This window comes from Arvicola amphibius, chromosome 3 (genome assembly GCF_903992535.2).
Source record: "Arvicola amphibius chromosome 3, mArvAmp1.2, whole genome shotgun sequence".
Classification (NCBI taxonomy): Eukaryota; Metazoa; Chordata; class Mammalia; order Rodentia; family Cricetidae; genus Arvicola; species Arvicola amphibius.
This window is the reverse complement of record NC_052049.1, coordinates 71,509,334-71,514,725: the sequence shown is the minus strand read 5'-3', so window position 1 is coordinate 71,514,725 and position 5,392 is coordinate 71,509,334.

The following is a 5,392-nucleotide window of genomic DNA, read 5'->3' as shown; positions in this document are numbered from 1 at the left end:
ATCTATTTGCTCTTGTACCAGCTGTTCTAAAGCCTGAAACTTTTATTCAGCTAGAGGCCACTGCTTAACCCATATTGGTTTCTCAGTTAATCATTTTAAAGGTAGGGCTGTTGGTACCTCTGAAGTTTTATCAATGCTTTGTGTTCTTGTACAGTCTGAATGGTTTGTGTTTGTCATCTATAATATCTTCTAATATTTTCCCCAGAAACATAAGATTTGAGGCTTTAGGAATGTTAATCTAGGTATTCCATTTCTGCAGTAGTTCATGATCCCTCAAGTTCACTGCAATATTGGATACATATGGCCTATGTCTTCCTATTTGCCTTTCTGGTCCTATGCATTCAACCTATCTTGTGCTTTGTTTTACCCAAGATAGGGTTCCAATTCCCAGGAACTGAACATCTACCTCTTGAAGGAGTCAATTCCAATGTGCACCCATGTCTAGTAAGCCTTCAATAAAAATGGCATTTATACACACTCTTAGCTTTGGTCTTTGATCATTTCCAGAAGTCTGCCAGATGTTTTCTCTGTCCTAGTGGAGTTTTTTATTTATCCTCCATATTTAACCCATCATTCAGACCAGTATTGTTTTTTACAGCAGATTTTGGATTTTTAATTTTCCTGGAGAGACACGTTCTTCACAGTAACTGGGAGTGACTGGACAACATTCATCTTGGGGGCCTGCAAGAGGTCCCCCCATGGCATTTCCTGATGGTACTCGGTTGCCTTGTCTATATTTTGTTGACCTACATTCATTTGTCCAATGTTGGACTTTGCCATACCTTCTACATATACCTGAAGGTTGAGTCCTCCTATTTCTGTCATCCCCAGAGGAAACATACCTAGGAATGCATTGTCTACAATCCCTTCTTGGATGTCCCATTCTTCCACAATTAAAACCTTTGATATTTTGATGTCTTCTCTTACCATTGGAAATTGCTTATCTTACCCAAGCTTCAGTACTCAACATTCATTGTATACAAGACCCATTCATCCATGGGTGCTTATCTGATCCTTAGAGGTCCAAGGATCCTTTTGCATTCTATGTTGGCATTCTCATAAGCCAAAGATTCAGTTATTATACATCTAGCTTCTGGGTCAGTTACTCCTATTTGTACAGCCCTAGTTAGTCTTTGCAAAAAGTCACTAAAGGGCTCTTTCTGACCCTGTTTAACACTAAGATATGATTTAACTCTCTTTCCTAGTTCCTTAATCCTGGTTCAAGCCTTTAAAGCTACTGTGCTACCTAGGGACAAGGTGTGGTTATCATAAAGAGATTGATCTTGAGGATCAGAGTAAAGTCATTTGTCTAGAATTTGATCTAGGAAAATCTCAAGTCCTTTTTGCTTTTTGTTGTTGCTCTAAAATTCAGTTTCCCCTTTAAAAAAGTACCTCCAAAGTAATTGTGGTCCACTTTCTGGGACTACTAAGATTAACTGAGTTCAATCTTGAACGGTTGCTTTGTTACTGAAAGCCCATGTTTTGACCATTTCCCTAACAATGGATTAATGTAGTCCATAAGCTACAACTGCTTGTTTAATTTCCTTTAGATCAGTCATACTTATGGGCTCCCATGAATATTTTTTGACAACCTTAGAGTACTTGGAGCTAGATACTTTTTCTGATGTTATTACTGAAAAGGCGGGCAGAACTCTTGGAAAGCTATCCCAGAGATTTTTATGTACCAGTGAGGTTAAATTTTGCCTTTTAAACTTTTGTTCCTGGTTATCAAATTCTGTAATTTCTTCAATCTTTTCAAATCTATTTGCTACTGCCTTTTGTAATGTCTGACTCTTCTGTCCAGTGTTCTGCTCTAATACTCTCATTGAGGATTCCAAGGTATGAAGTCTGTCCAGTAGAGCTAATGTCTCATCCTTGAATATAATCTTTATAGCACACATATTACCTTCCTGGAGAGACATTTTATCAGTCAATCTGTCATACTCCTTTGACAGAGTCTGATTAATACATTCAACAGTACAAATTCTCTCATATAATGTTTCATCACTCACTGTCATTGATTGGGTTTTATGTGCCAAATCGACTTATTCTCCAGAGTGCTGAATCTTCCTTTAAATAAATTACTATCAGTCTGTATCATTTCTAAAAGTACCTCAGTTGACTGAGTTTTGTTAGTTAAATTGTTTGTATCCTCCTTCATATTTCTGACCTCTTTTTTGAGAAGCTTGGTATCAGACTGTACCATTTCTAAAAGTACCTCAGTTGACTAAGTTTGTTAGTTAAATTGGTTGTATCCTTCTTCAGATTCCCAACCTCTTTTTTGAGAAGTCTGATATCAGTCTGTAAAGATTGTACCATTTTAAAAATGCCTCATTCTTAACCCTATTGTAAACAATATTCGTAAGAAAAAATATTGAGGACAGGATTAATCCCCAAAATCAAAAATAGTGATGTAGGAGGGTCATCATATAAGTCTTGTAAAACCTTGCACATGGTGTAAGTAAAGAGGCTATTGAAACCTTGGATGGTTAGGTTGTCTGACATATTGCCCTTTTAAATTAGCAACTTATGATTTTTATTTTGGATATTAAATCTTACCAGTGGTTTACTTAGATGGAGTAGGTGCAATAACCATTACCTATTAATAGGTGTCATGGGCCACCTACAAAATGAACCCAGCTGGGCCCAGCTGCACACCTGGACTCATGTGACTGGTCGGAATCTTATTTTAGCATCAAATGCTGAAAGATATGCTTAGATGAAAAATTAGTTATTTAATGGAAATCACAGACTGTGTACATCAATTGGTCCTGATCAGTTAGCAGCTGCAGGAGCACAGGAATAACAAGATGACAGCAAGCACCCAGGAAAGCCCGGATCCCATCTGAATTTCTGCACAGTGTGCAGTGATAGGACACAGGCACTAGGGCAAGCATGCATGGACTGGAAGCCACTCAGAGGCATGTAATGAGATAATATAAAGAACCGTGGCTGTCTGTAGCAAGAAAGGCCGCTGCTTCACAAGAATTCTATATCCAAATGAACTGCTGGCTCCATGCACAGGCTGTAGCCAGCTGAGAAAGGGCTTGCGTGCCAAGTCGGGCACCTCCAAGCCACAGCATGCAGCAGAGCCAGGAGGGCTCTAAAACCAAATGTTCAGGTGCCAGATGATGACAGAAGTCACAAAACAATTTCATACCAGTTCAGAATTATGAATAATAAAAGGGTTATTTATTTAAGGGGAAAACTTACAGATCAGTCTCCTAGATAACAGTCTTCTGCACACACAGGAACAGAGTCTAGCAGGCAGAAGTAGGAGTAGGAAGCAAGAGAGCGGGCACAGGTTTACAGCTGCTTTTACAGTAAAGCAACCACACCCAAGTAGGCTGATATCTTAAAGGCTATTGGCTGAAGGAGCAGAGTGTGCTCCCACAGCAGGGTAATTTAAAGTATTCTTTTCTACTATTTGAAATCATAATAAATTAGTTTTTACTACTGAATATTTGTGATGTTCTAAACATGAAAATTCCACATTTTAACAATTGCATATTACTTCCTAATAATAAGTTATAGTTTTAAAATGTTTGCTTTATCTTGCAGTTGTTTTACAAATATAGAAATTGAGAAAGCTTAAGCCACTTAGCATGAATCACACAGCTAACGAATATTTTAAAACTGGTCTTTTTTACCTTTGGGTTTCATTTCCCCATTCTGTCTTGATAAATAATCTTCATGATTTCAAAAACAAGGTATACTTCATCCTGCTTCATTAATTCAAAAGTTATAAATTCTAGTAAAACTAAAAGAAAAGCAAATGTTCTCTTACCTCTGTCAGAGTGGCCTGTGGGTATGTCATTGGGGCAATTTCTTGAGTGATACAGGAGGACTCAGCCTACTGTGAATGGTATATACTAGGCAGGTGGGCCTGGGATATACAAAAATGCTGGCTGAACAAACCAGTAGGCACAAGCCAGTAAGCTGTGTTCCCTGTAGGCTTCTGCTTCAAGCTCCAGCCTTGTGTTCCTGCTTTGCCATTACTCAACTATAAAATAGAATAAACTATAATACAGAATAAATTTTTTCTTCCAAGCAAATCAGAACAACTTAACTCTATTTAAATGTGTCTGTAGTCCACACCCAGAGCTGCCAAATCATACAGGATTCATATCAGGATTCATTTCTCATTCCTTAATTTTTCTGCCTTGATGTCATTATATATATATATACACACATATATATGTATATATATACATATATACGTATATATTTATATACACATATATACGTATATACATATATATGTGTGTGTGTATATGGTAAAGTTTTTGTCTCAGGCCTTGAAGATACAATAGAGGAAATAGATTCATCTGTCAAAAAATGTTAAACCCAACAAACCCTTAACACAAAATATCCAGGACACCATGAAAAGACCAAACCTAAGAATAACAGGAATTGAAGAAGGAGAAGAAGTTCAGCTCAAAGGCACAGAAAATATACTAAAAATAAATAAATCAGAGACAAAAACGTTATCAACATAAAGAATGATGTACCTATGAAAATACAAGAAACTTACAGAAAACTGAACAGACTGGATCAAAAAGAAAGTTCCATTGTCATATAATAATCAAAGCACTAAACATTCAGAATAAAGAAAGAATATTAAAAGCTATAAAGGAAAATTACCAAGTAACACATAAAGGCAGACCTATCAGAATTACACCTAAGCTCTCAATAAAACAATGAAAGTCAGAAGGTCCTGGACAGGTGTTATGCAGACACTAGGAGATCATGCATGGCAGTCCAGAATACTATATCCAGCAAAGTTTTCAATCAACATAGATGGAGAAAACAAGATATTTGGCAATTAAATCAGATTTAATCAATACCTATTAACAAATCCAGCTCTACATCAAGTACTAAAGAAAAAACTCCAACCTGAGGAAGTTAGCTACACTCACAAAAACACAGACTATAGATAATCCCACACCAGAAAAATCCCAAAGAAGAGAAACACACACAATACCACACACACACTGAAAGACCCTCATTTCTAGAGTTCAGGGAAGGATCCCCCAGATTCAAAAAGCCACGCCAATGGATACAAACAGCAAAAGGATTCTTTTGTTGTCGAAGGCGCCAATGGGGGACTCAATACTCCAGTGAGACTGAGCCCCCCTTGGTATTTTTCCAGCAAGCATTTATAGGGTCTCAGGGTTACATAACATAGCAACTGCAACATCTTGGTCAACTCAAATTAACATATGGGGGGATCAACATCAGGATGAAAACAAGTCTAACAGGACGAAAATAAGTCTAACAGGATGAAAACAAGTTAAGCCAGTTTCAGCCAGTTTCTGCCTCACTGGGTTTTGATACACAAAGGACTGGGTATTTTTCTCAAGGCTGCTTCTGCCGCCCACAGAAATCCTGT